General features: G+C 39.0%; 1 non-coding gene across 1 annotated transcript; it reads left to right on the top strand.

Annotated features, from left to right (window-relative positions):
- Positions 1 to 7,220: 7,220 nt before the first annotated feature.
- LOC141650883 (small nucleolar RNA R71) lies at positions 7,221 to 7,327 on the top strand. Its single transcript, XR_012546893.1, has one exon. It is a non-coding gene; the product is annotated as a small nucleolar RNA R71 (small nucleolar RNA).
- The last annotated feature ends 6,987 nt before the right edge of the window (positions 7,328 to 14,314 follow it).

Genomic DNA, 14,314 nt, shown 5'->3' with positions numbered 1-14,314 from the left:
GAAGGAAGACGCACGGATTGTGCTTGAGGAGGACGGGCGGATTCGGACAACTGCTCGGATTGTAGCTCAAAGACGGTTTCTTCTTCTTTTCTTCCCTTTTCTTCATAAAATCCTTGGGGATTTCCTCGGGGATGCAAGGATCCTTTCTCAACATTGATCATCTACTATAATATGTACAAAGGCCTTCTAATCTTGTCTCTCCTTGATGCTTGGTCATTGAATTCAATCAATTTAGTCTCGTTTTGCCATGAAAATGCAAGATTTGCACTCCTTTCCTACCAAGGGATCAAAATCTCAAAGAATATGCAAAACAAAGAACTAAAGACAATAAATGACCCAAATATGCACTAAAAAGCATGGGAAAAAGGCTAATTCAGGGGCTAAATATGCGCTAATTATGGTCACATCAAATATCCCCAAACCGAACCTTTGCTCGTCCCGAGTAAAGAGGTGACAAAGACTAGGACCATTATTTAAACTAACCTAATAACATAGCCGATATGAGACAATTAGCGGGTCTCACTCTGCCCCTTCAACTCACAACAAGACAACCATGAGGTAGGATGCCTTCTTGCAAGGCAAGGTGGGTCTTCCCAAAGTGGCGACACATCCAAACATTAAGCACACAAAATCAAATAATGGATACATCTACAAAAGGAATAGCCACTTCCTCATCAAGTGGCGGAACCACTAAGAGAGAACAAATTTAAGAGCATGTAATCCTTCACAAATACTAGTTCAACAAATTACTAAGGCTAAGAGGATGACACTAAATCACCTCCAAATGGTATTAAACTAGACTACTTTCATCCTCAATTTCCAAATGCTTTCGTCAAGAGCGATCGGATGGTGGTGGAATGATGATCCCTATGATGCTAGTAGCATATGACATGACAAGTCTCGAATTCTCTACAAAAGTAAAGGTCATGGATCGTACCAAGCTCGACAAAGTGGTTTGACAAAAGGCTTTTTGGGGATGAAATGCTCAAATCTTTATAAACAAGGGTGGATATGACTAGTATTCAAAATTGTCCTCATTTAAATTTCACATTTCAAAAATTTAAGATGGGGTTTGTCCCTTCCGGGCTAGTGTCCTTTGCTTTCGCTAATCGCTTATTAGGCAACCGGTTAACCTCTAGACAATAGCTTTTCGGGGTGATAGTCACTCTGTCTCTGGGCGGCCGAATTCACAACCGTGTGGGGGCCCAATTCAATGGATCCCGCTCCAAAGCACATCGAAGTGGTACGCCTCCATCAAAACAACTAAAATTTCTCAACATTTCAACATTTCATAACATTTGAGGTTTCCTTGGCATTAAATTACTTCCACATGACAAAATTCTTTGAAATGAGCACTTCAAACTTATTGATAGAAAAGTATTTTTGGGTTGTCTTACCACAAGGTCAATCAAGGTCACCTAGACAAGTTAACCAAGTCCACATCGCATCACGGGGTTGGATAGGTGACTCACATGCAAACCCTTGACTAGGCTTTGGGTCATGGGTCAAAAGACACTAGTATGACAATATCTAGGGTGTTTTACAACCATTCTAGTAGGCAAAATCTTAAGTTGAAAATGTATTTGTAATGGCTTAGTTGCTCTTGTCAAAGTTCTCAATTAGGCACTTTTCAAAATGTTTTATCTAAATGCAACTACATGTCATGATGCAACTAATATATACATCCTAATGCAAGTGATTCTATCAACTAATATGACATATAAACTAAATGCAAGTCCTAAATTCACATTGTTATACCGCATCAAACAAAATAAAGCCACATAGTCATTAACATAAAGAGGAAAAAGGAGATTGGAAAGATCATACCATGCGATCTTCATGATCCTCATGTCTCGGATTTGGCGTAGTCAATCAATGTGAACAAGGATAGAACAAACACAATATATACAACAATATATACAATATATATTAACTACACTACAAAAGGAATAAACATGTTTTTGGGTTTTTCAATTTTCAAATTTTTATGGATTTTCGAAATTTTTCAATTTTTTGGTTTTTGAATAAAAGTTAAGTTAGAATTCCCCATCCCCACACTAATATGGGCATTGTCCTCAATGGCCAAAATGATGGAAAATTATGCAAACATGATGCATGATTTCTACACTAAATGCAAGCTACACTAATCTATACTACATGATGCATGGTTTTTGTTTATGACGGAGAGGATAATTTAGATTACCTCCCGTTGTGTATGCATTAACTTCCCCAAAACGATCTAGACATTATTGCTAATGTCCAAGGATGGGTGTAGTTCATGCACACACTATGCAATGATGAAACTAATTTGTCATTTTGGATTTTGAAAGGTGGGAACAATAAAATGAGAACACCTCAATGGTACCGAGGTGTGAGTCCTCTATGGTGCTAGGACTACTCCAACAATGATCAAGAAAAATAAATAAATAGAACAAAGAGAGAAATAGACAAACCTTGAGAGAGTAGGAGCCTCCAAAGCTTGCTAATCTTCCATCATATCATCACTATCATCATCATCCTCATTAGAAGCGGTCTCATTGCCACTTCCCTCTTCACTTGCTTCTTCACCTTCTTCTTCACCTTGCTCATCATCCTCTTCTCCTTCTTCACTTGCTTCCTCATCAATGTTATCATCAACCTCTTCATTACCAACAACCTCATTATCACCCAGAACAACCCTAGATGCACTCGGAAATAGGACTTCCTTATCCGCCCAACTAGGCAAAGGACATGATGGGTCGAGTATTCCTTGCCTAGCTAAGTGTAAGAGGGGTGGATATTGAGCTAAGTAAGCATTTTTCCGATCCTCAAAGGCTTGCTTGTGCATTGCTTGCATGAGAAGAGTCAAATAATCATTTCTTGCTTCAACACCTTCCGGCTTGAACTCTTGGTACTCAAAAGGGTAAGGTGGTGTGACAATGGAAGATGAGGGTATTTCAAATTCACCCTTTTGTTGTTGGATAATATACTCGGCCTCTTTTGAAAGGGGAAGTAGATAATTGGTCCGGTGGACACTCAATCGACAAATCTTTGAAGGCAAAGTGAAAGAACTAGCCTCACTAGTGAGCCATCCATACTTGGTGTCAAGAGGGTTATGGGCAACCCACTTGTACTTGTGTATCATAGTATGAAAATCAACGAGATGACCACCTTCTTTCGCCTCATACTTGTTATCTTTGTTGAAGTTTGGATCAAAGTATTTAGCTAGGATAGTGACTAGGCCTCCATTCACAATAACGGTAGTGCCTTTCTTCCCACAATCAATATTTAACCATCTATCCACCAAGAGCCTTAGAAAGTTAAAAGGCTTGGTGAATTTTCTACCAACGTTCAAAGCCGACTCAAGAAGAACAAAATCGAGTTTGGTGAAATGGTTGGTGTCTTTTCTTGCATTGATGGTGTTCCCTACGACCTTGTGCCATACTCTTATGCCCGGATGGTGGACTAAAAGAGCACGACTCGTATGAAAGTCTTCAAATTTCCTTCCGGAAATCGCCTCCCAAAGAGGGTCGGGGTCATATTTGCCAACATTCTTAAAATAACTCGGAGAATCACTAAGACCCAAAGCTTTACCCATTTCCTCAAAGGAGATGCGCCTACTAACATTAGCTAGACGAAACTCGATGGTCTCCATGGTCTCAACCTTGTTAACTTTCAAAGAACTCAAAAATTCTAAGGTAAGGGAGGGGTATGTCAATTCTTTTGATTCAAACAATTTCTCCAACCCCAATGGCTTTGAAAAAGGCTCTAGTTTGCTCAAGGACACCCAATTTTTCTAAGGTATCTTCACAAATAAACTTGGTGGATTGAAATGATTTTCTAGCAAACATGGCAAAAGTGCCCCTATGGGATTTTGAAATGAAAATTACCTCCGGATAGTTTGCAAGTTGATCAATTTCCGGAGTAGTAGATGTTGTTGCTCCCATGGGAGGTTGTTGTTGTTGTTGTACTTCCAAGTTTGGTTCTGCTACCACCATAGCCAATGCTTTCTTTGCTTGAAGAGTCTTTTGCCTTAAGGAGAGTGCCTTTGCCTTTGGTGCCTTTGCCTTTGTTGCTCCCTTAGTCCTTGCCATTGATGAATTAACCAAGAAAGAGTGAAAAATCTTGAATTTCTAGTACACCCAAATCGATTTAAAGATGAAAGGCTTTGCCTTTATGAATTCAAAAATCGACTCAAAGGTTGAAGATTTTGTGCTTGGTTTTGATTTTTGTTGAAAAAGGAGTGATTGATTTGTTGTTAAAAGGATGTTTTGATTTGATTTTGGTGAATGTTGTTGAGGAATTTTGTTTTTGTGATGGAGAGGATGAGGGTTTTGAGTAGTGTTATGAATGAAGGAATGAAGAAATTAATGTGGGAGGGGGTTTATAAAACCCGAAAATTTTGAACTGCAGGGGCAAGACGGGCGGATTCTGCTCGGGACGGGCGGATTCTGCCTTTTCTGGGTTTGGGAAAACTCGCCTAAAGACGGGCGTCTTTCAGTGAAAACGCTCGGATTTGCAAACACGGGACGGGCGGATTCTGTAGAAGACGGGCGGATTCCTTTACAGGGATTTTTCTTGTTTTCCTCAGCCAAGAAGACGGGCGTCTTCCTTTCAGGACGGGCGGATTTTTGAAGACGGGCGGATTAGGATGCAGGACGCCCGGATTCGCTGACAGTCAAAAATATCAAAAGTTCAGATCATTTCAGGACGTGCGTCTTCTACCCAATACGTCCGGATTGCTTGAAGACGGGCGGATTCTCCTGAATCCGCTCGGATTCTACCCCTTTGTACCCGGATTCAGTTCCATCCGTGTACAACGCACATCCCTTGTCATTCTTCCATTCTTCTTCATATCTCGTGTTCTTCATTGTGGGGGCACTACTAAGGCATGGATAGCCTAGGCAATTGCCATCCCCACACTAAGCTAAAGCACTACACATTAATTGAAATTATTAGTCCATCCCTCACTTCTCTAAACATGATAATTATCTTGATCAAAATATAAAAATCCAAAAATAACAAAAATGCAATACAAGAATTGAAATGCAAGTTAGGGAGTTAGAAATATTTACAAAGGGTGGTTTAGGGAGGACTCCACCAAACTCTCATTCTTGATGAGATATCAAGGGGGCATGTTCAAGGTGTTGTTGATGTTGCTCAACACCTTGAAAAAGTAATCAAAAGCTTGTTCGTTATCATGATAGAGGTCTTCAATAGACCTTGGTCCTTGTTGTCGGTCTTGATCGATGGCATTACCAATGTAGGGATTAAAAATCCCTTCAAATTCGTCGTCCCAAAGACCACATACTTCATTAAGTTGATCATTGAAAATCTCTTGATTTGATGGAGACAACTTTCCCAATTCCTTTTCTTGGCCAATGAGGCCATCTTCTTCATTGCTTGTCTTTGATGAGCCTTGCAAGCTCTCTTTGTCACAATTCACTTGCTCTTTGAATGGAGCATCTTCAATTTTCTTCTTCCATTGGAGTTCCGACTTCTTCTTTTCATCCTTCCGACTATAATGATCGATCATAAAACACGGTTCATGTAAACGGGGAGCTCTCATAGTCTTGTCAAGATTAAACGTTATACTCTCATCTCCCACTTCTAGAGTGAGCTCACCCTGTTTTACATCAATCACCGCACCCGCGGTGTGTAAGAAGGGTCTTCCTAGAATGATTGGAATGTTGGAATCTTCCTCCATATCAACAATGACAAAGTCCACCGGGATGAAAAACTTCGCAATTCGTACTGGGACATCTTCCCATATCCTTAATGGTGTCTTCGTCGATCTATCGGGCATTTGGAGTGTGATATTGGTGCATTTAAGCTCTCCCATCCCCAACCTTTTACTCACCGAGTACGGCATAACACTCACACTAGCCCCTAGATCACATAAGGCTTTGTTGATCGTGGTGTTGCCAATGGTACACGGTATTGAGAAGCTTCCCAGATCCTTTAGTTTTGGAGTTGAACTCCCTTGAAGTATTGCACTACTCACCTTAGTGAAGGCGATAGTCTCAAGTTTCCGGATCGACTTCTTCTTTGTGAGGATGTCTTTCATGTATTTCGCATAGGCCGGCACGTGATTGATTAATTCCGTGAAAGGAATTGAGACTTCCAAATTCTTCACAATTTCCATAAACTTTCCAAGTTGGTCATCAAATTTGGGCTTGGCTTGACGACTTGGAAAAGGAAGTCTAATCACAATGGGCTCCTTCTCCTTGGCCTTGTCTTCATTTTTCTTTGAAATCTCTTCTTTTGATGATTCTCCATCTTTGGAGTTTTGCACAATTTCTTCCTTATCACTAGCTTTCACAACTTCATCCTCAACTTGCTTCTGCGGTGCTTCATACCTTGTACCACTTCTCAAGTGAATGGCACTAACCGTTTCATGTCTTGGGGGATTACTTTAAGTTGGTAATTGCCCCTTTTGTCTTTGTGAGCTTGAAGATGCTAGTTAAGTCAATTGTGTTTCCAACATCTTGGTGTGAGCTAGGATGTTGTTGATGGTGGTTTCCTTTGCTTGACTATCTTTTTGCATTTGAGTGAAAAACTCTTGTTGATTCTTTTGCATTTGGAGGACCGCTTTTTGAACATCAAAACCTTGGTCATTTTGGTGATTGTATGGATTTTGATTTTGGTAGCCTTGGTTTTGGTTGAAAAAGGGTCTTTGATTTTGGTTTCTCATGGGAGGTGGGGTGTATGTTGTTTGAGGGTTTTGAACATTTTGGCTTTTGTATGAGAGATTTGGATGAAACTTGGTGTTTTCATTGTAATAGTTGGAATAAGGGGTACCACTCTTATATGCTTGGAAAGCATTCACTTGTTCATTTGTTCCCCTACATTCACCTTGGTCATGTCCCAAAGTTCCACAATTCTCACATATCCCACTTGGGATTGATGAGGATGCTGTCATGGCATTAACATGATGCTTTGGTGATTTTGAGGCTTCTTCAAGTCTAGCCATAGCTTGTTCAAACTTCAAATTGATTGTGTCAATGTGAGCACTAAGTTGAGCACCCAATTGAGTAACGGAGTCCACTTCATGCCTTCCTCCTCTAGTGGCCTTGCGAGGTCTACTATATTGTGAGTTATGGACCGCCATTTCCTCAATCTTGTTCCATGTTTGATTGTCATCAACTTCGGTGAACATTCCATTTGATCCCATGTTGAGAATGTTCCTTGAATCTTCATATAAACCGTTCCAAAATTGTTGTACCAAGAACCACTCGCTAAGTCCATGGTGAGGACATGAGCGACAAATTCCCTTAAACCGCACCCAAGCTTCATACAAAGATTCTTCATCCCTTTGCTTAAAACCCGTAATTTGAGCTCGTAGCATGTTAGTCTTTTCCGGTGGGTAGAACTTTTTGTAGAAAGCTAGAGCCAACTTCTTCCAAGAATCTATTCCGAGAGTGGCCTTATCAAGGCCCTTCAACCATTGTTTCGCGGTGCCGATTAGAGAAAAAGGAAATAAGACCCATCGAATTTGGTCTTGAGTCATACCGGTTTGAGAAATCGCATCACAATAGTCACAAAAGGTTTCCATATGAGAATGAGGGTCTTCACTAGGCATCCCCCCAAATTGGCTCCTTTCGACTAATTGGATAAAGGCGGATTTGGCAATAAAATTTCTGGTCAAATGTTGTGGTGTGGGAGTACCATTTGGTAGGTTCTCCTCGGTGGGTACGGAATGTGATGAAAATTTAGGCATTGTAGGTTGATTTTGTGGGATATCTTGTGTTGGGCTCTCCTCACCTTCTCTTGTAAAAGGGTTGATGAACTCAATAGTTGGTTGAACAACCTCACTAATACCTCTCAAATTCCTCCTAGCAAATCTCCTATTGTTTGTCAAGGTCCTTTCAATTTCACGATCAAAAGGTAACAAATCACCTTGTGACCTTCTAGACATGCAAAATATCAAACAACTCGAAAACAATTAGAACAAACCTTGAGGAGTTTTACTTCCCCAAGGCAAAGAAAGACACAACAAATAACAATATAAGAAAATCTAAATCAAGTTAACATCGTCCCCGGCAACGGCGCCATTTTTGATTGGAATCGTTTCGTGTTCACAATTTAATAGATGTTGTCGTTGGGTCACGTCCGGATCAAAACACAATTTATAGCTTCACAAACAACTCTAAAATTAGTAAAGAGGCAAGTAAAGGTCGGATCCCAAGGGACGGGAATTGAGATGAGATTTTTATTGAAACTAGTGGTATCTTAGGGGTGTCACAAATTGGGTTGATGTAGAAGGTCACTAACTAAATAGCAATAAAAGTAAATAAGAAAGATGAATTAAAAGGGTTGTAAACAATTGATAAAAAGCACTAGGGTGTCATGGGGTCATAGGGGAATCATGGGAATTGATCATACAAACATGTTCTCAAATTATAAGCAAGCAATTATTGTTGTGATGGATTGAGTTGGGTTATATCGTACAATCCTAGGAAAGTTTGGGTCCCGGAGCCGAATCGATTAGATTGTACAACACCTACAAGTCGACTTAGTCTTCCCTACTCAACAACATGCATGGTCTAATGAGACTCGAGTTGCTTTATGTCTTACAAGTCTCATTGAAAAAATAGGTGATGGGTAAAAAATGCAAGGATTCATAGGCTCACATTTCATCAAACATAACATGTGCATGAGTTGAGATCAAAACAAGCAAGCAAATAAACCATGAAAGCATATTAATTTAAGCATGAATCATTCCCCATGTTGGTTTCCCCTAATTACCCATTAACCCTAGCTAGGTCACTACTCACTCATTATCATGTTGATCATGCTAGCAAGGTTGTCAATCATACCAACAAAAGGAAACATGATGAATAAATGAAAGTAATTAACAACAATTAAAGAGGGATTAAGAGAATTATACCTACTAATGATTCCAATAATAAAGAAAAGAATAAAAGAAGTACTTGATGCTTGATTGAGAGGTTGTCAATCTCCCAATAATAACCCAAATAATCTTCAATTACCCAAAATAAAGGATGAACAAAAGAGAGATTAAGGAAATAAAACTTGTATTAGAACTTGATTAATTGTTGACTACAATACTAAAGAGAGATTTGATTGATATTAACTACTCTAATTATTGATAAGAAGAACATGCTCTTCTAATTAGACTAATGGGGTTTTTTCAGTGGAAATTAGGTGGATGCATTAGGGTTAACTAAAGGCTAAACTAGTAATTACACTTTTTAGATTGAGCAGGGAGGAGCCGGTATTTTTCAAAGGAAGGGCTTCTTTCTTTGTAGCTTGGAGAAGACGAAATTTCGCTGTACTGGAATTCGTGCGTATTGGAGTCGGGACGGGCGGATTCAGGCGGGGGAAGACGGGCGTCTTCAGGGGAATCCGGGCGGATTCTGTGGCTGCTGTCCGGGCGTCTTTGAAGGAAGACGCACGGATTGTGCTTGAGGAGGACGGGCGGATTCAGGACAATCCGCTCGGATTGTAGCTCAGCACGGTTTCTTCTTCTTTTCTTCCCTTTTCTTCATAAAATCCTTGGGGATTTCCTCGGGGATGCAAGGATCCTTTCTCAACATTGCTCATCTACTATAATATGTACAAAGGCCTTCTAATATTGTCTCTCCTTGATACTTGGTCATTGAATTCAATCAATTTAGTCTCGCTTTGCCATGAAAATGCAAGATTTGCACTCCTTTCCTACCAATGGATCAAAATCTCAAAGAATATGCAAAACAAAGAACTAAAGACAATAAATGACCCAAATATGCACTAAAAAGCATGGGAACAAGGCTAATTCGGGGGCTAAATATGCGCTAATTATGGTCACATCACAACCCATTTGGATATAACAAAGTAATGGATGAGTTTAGAGAAACTCAAACGATAAATGCGATTATCATATATGAATAGTCAATACCCTATTATTACTTCATATCTTATAATCTATAGTGTACCTTTTACACTAGTTAAAATGCAATAAAAGCTTGGTAAGTGGATATACCATGTATCCATACATTCCAACTTTATGAATTGCTATTTCCTTCTATTCAATGTTATTTCTAATGACATTATTTATCTAAGTAGATGTCTAGTCTTCTTACCAGACTTGGGTTCTTATACTTGGAAGATGCTCCCACTATTATCATATAACTTGTGATAAAGTCTTTGGTAGAGGGATCTACTCTCGTTCCCCACGTTTACCATCTTATCACAATGTACTTAGATTCTGTTTGTAGAACTTGCAATGGTTGAAACTAAAACATTTATCTAGTCTCTTACTCCTAAGTCAATAAAATCAGCCTAGGATTTCGATAAATCCTTATAGGTTTAGAAACTAGAGTTTGTGCAACCCTTCAACACACAACTTAGTATATCATCCAAACATAAGAATGAATCCCCAATTATCCTCAAGAATCTTAAAGGATGTTCTTTAAGGCTTTTAAAAGACCTGCATTCGAATTAACTTATTATGCTCCAAGCATATGAATCATCACGACATGTGCATATTATGGCATACATGATTGTTCTAATGACGGAAACATTAGCAATCGATTTCATGTAATCAACAACTTATTTAGGTTCTGTGAATGACTATGACTCTATCATAGTAATTATAATTTCATCAATATGAATAACCTACTCAACCTTGTTGATGTTAAAAATATGAAATATGTTATCATCATAAGGCTCTCGACTCTATGCCAATATTCTCTCAAATTTAACACATAGATTCGGAAATCTAGAATACATTGCACCTTTTCTTAGTCTCCCAATCACTCTTTCACAGAGGAGAGCATTGGTAAATTATTCTGAATGAGTAATATGTTATCAACATATAAGACATGGGAAAAATAATTCTGGCTCCCACTTAACTTCATGTATAAACATGATTCTTCAACAATATGAATGAAACCATTTGACAGGGCAGTCGTATACCTATCAAAAATAACCAACTGGCTCTAACTAATATAGCTAGGGAAGTCGGGTCAATCTCCACAGGGAGATGGGAAAATGTTAGCTTTGTCTAAGTTCGTCACGTTAACCAAATTGGGGGTTTTAATTGGGTTGTTGTTCTAAACTAATGAGAATGAGAAAGAGAAAAAAAACAGAGAAGAAGGATTAAGCAGATAAAGAAAGCGGCTAAGACAGACGGTTCACCATGATCATTTGGTCAAGTAATCTAAATATCAGGTCAATGCAAGTATGGTCCGAGGAGCAGTGAATATCTCCTTCCGGTCTCAATTCGCCCTAAAGCACAAATAGCTTAGCTTCCGCCCTCACTATAGTGCCCTAATGTTCGCTACGAGTCTCACCCTTTCCAACCTTCCGGTTCAGGTCAAGGTTTACTATGATTTAAATGCCTAATTGCGTCGACTCAATTAGACAGATACAAATAAATGCAGCGATTAACAACAAGGACTACACAAGCATTAACCTAATAATTCAATCGTTATCCCTTCATAATCATGGATCCCCTAGCCTTAGCAAAAGGGAATTAGCTACACATTACTACCGAGTTAACAATAATAATATATAGATAACAAGAATTAAACACAATAATAATAAGAATGAAGGATTAAATAAAACAATAATGGAAGCAGTGAGAAGAAGATAGAAACAAAATGATAAATATGATTAAGAAATAAAAGGAGAAATAATACCAATTACAAATCCGAATCTGAGTAGCAAAGTATAAAAGAAAAGTAAAAGATGAATAATCAGTAGAAGTTGATCAAGTAGTAGTGAATCGGATGATGAAGAGTCACGCAGTCTACTGTATTTTGTAGTATACGAAAACCATCCTCTAAACCTAATCCTAAACTTAATTACAAAGGCCCATACAAGATTAGGCGGAAAAAATCTATTACTAGCCAAACCACTCGATCGAGTGGAAATAAACCACTCGATCGAGTGGAAATAAACCACTCGATCGAGCAACTAAGCGACAAACCCCCTCGATCGAGTGGAAATAAACCACTCGATCGAGTAACTCCTTGTATTGTCTTCTTGATTGTATACTGGAACTGCTCGATCGAGTAACCTCCAGTATCTAAAGCATTCGATCGACTAGAAAAGTAGTCGATCGAGCTATTTTGGCACGTTAGACACTATGACACCTTCCGAAACCAGCTTATGCGTCTTCAAAGTGTTAGATTCCAAGCTCCGGCTCCTTGTTCTCCATAAATGCATGCAAATGGGACGAGATTTAGGCTCGATTTATCTCCTCTTTGGTTTATTCCTGCAATTTACATAAAACGAACCAAAGTAGACTATTCAGGGGTATTTGTAGCTAGATGTCACGTAAATAGTACAGATATGCGTGTAAAAATGAGGTAAAAACCTTATATAAAATACACGCATCAAATCTCCCCAAACCAAACATTTGCTTGTCCCCAAGCAAACTATGAATGCAACTAAGAATAAACATTGGAACGGGACCAACGCATCAGCTACAAATCACCCACCAAAACCAGTTTAATGCAACAACTAACAAAGTGGCAAATGATAAGTGCAAACGAATTAAATCAATGTTTCAAACTTACTGAACCGTCGACCTTGCAAGACTCAAAAGTATCGGACTCTCACGGGTCGCTCATCACTCAAATGTAGGCACGAGGTGAGTATATATGTGAAAGATAGAAAGAAGTAAAGACACTCACCTAACTCGACCTATAAGAACATGCATGCAGTTAACATGAATAAAGTCTCTACAACCGTACATACGCATTCCAACCATACTAATGACCAAGACACATGCCGAGGACTTATATTTGGGTAACTAAGGTAATGGGTAAGAAGGAGCTAAGATGAATTTGGATATGTGGAGTTAATACCAGGCTAGCAACAACGAATCCAAATATTGAACTGCATCCCAACTTTGTACTCAATATAACAAAACAAGACGGTGCAAATTCCATGCACTCAACTCACAATACACCAAAAACTTGTCAACTCCCCATAAAATATAAGTAAAACATGGGAGTGAAAATCATTATACAATTTCTCAATTCTCTGCACATGATTTTTCTTTCTTTTTCTTTTTCATATTTCCATTTTTTTTCATTCTTTTTTTTTTTCATTTTCATCCATCATTTTTTCTTTCATTCCCTTCGATTCTTCCACCATCTTCTGAATTCAGATAAAAATAACCAAACTGTAGTAAAGCATTCCAAACAGCTACTCATTACTAGCTCGGCTAGGGTAGGAAAAATTATAGTATGTAGCTAAAAGGACAAAAGGGCTATTTGGCTATGTGGGGCTCATGGGTAGAATGAAATAAAAGGGAACTGCCTCTCCTAACATGTGTCACCATCCACAAACCGAATGCATACAGGCATTAAGAAGACTAGACTCATGCTTATGCAAATTGATGTTACGTGCCTTACAGAGAGTACTGCTCACATCCTAAATGAAACCGGTCATGAATGTCACCAGTTTATAAAGCTCTAACCTCAGAATGTAATGTAGCTTGCCGATATGTGAGTCAAGTCTATTCGTTCAGATAAGAGAGAAACAAAAACTCGTAGATCATGCACATAATCATGCCAATTAAATGTTAAGAATATGCAAGGCTAAGGTAAGGATTCAATGTAGCGTCAAAGTTCAAACGTTCCGACTCAAATTAAACGTGAAATTTTTTGAAATTTATGTTAGTTTTGAATTAAAAACGACAATGCATGCGAAAATAAATAAACGTGCAAAGAAAACATGCAGACACAGATATGGATGCATACCTCCCCAAACCAAACCGTACAATGCCCTCATTGTACCAAAAATAGGGAAAGAAATGCAAACTAAGGAGAAAAGGATAAGTGGAGTCGGAAGACTTACAAAACGTCATGATGAGGGACCTCCCCAAACCGACCATGAACATTGGAGGTCAAAGGAAGTCAAGCAGTAGCTCAACAGACGAAAAGTAGCAGCTGGAGGACGAAACTACTCGATCGAGTGGATTGGAAAAGCTCGATCGAGTGAACTGGTGTCAAAAAGTGCTCGATCGAGCAGATTGTTACTCGATCGAGTGATCTTGGTTATGCAGCTTGTCGATCGAGTACTTTAACTACTCGATCGAGTGAATATTATCCCAAAAGTGCTCGATCGAGTAGAAAAACTACTCGATCGAGTGGATACACCTGCAAAACACGCATCAAGAGCAAGGAGAATACATAGGTTGCGTAAAACAGCGTCTAAAGTTCAACAAAAAGCTAAAGGAAAAGAAATAGTTCAACAAAAATACAACAAAACAGTCTGGGTTGCCTCCCGAAGAGCGCAGATTTAAGAGGTCCCGCACGACCTTTCTGGCATCAATTAACTGGCGCGTCAAGCTTGTCGAAGTACAGGACTTCAACAC

The sequence above is a fragment of the Silene latifolia genome, chromosome 3 (genome assembly GCF_048544455.1).
Source record: "Silene latifolia isolate original U9 population chromosome 3, ASM4854445v1, whole genome shotgun sequence".
Taxonomy (NCBI): Eukaryota; Viridiplantae; Streptophyta; class Magnoliopsida; order Caryophyllales; family Caryophyllaceae; genus Silene; species Silene latifolia.
The sequence above is the reverse complement of the archived record's forward strand: the minus strand, read 5'-3'. Positions and strand labels throughout refer to the sequence as shown.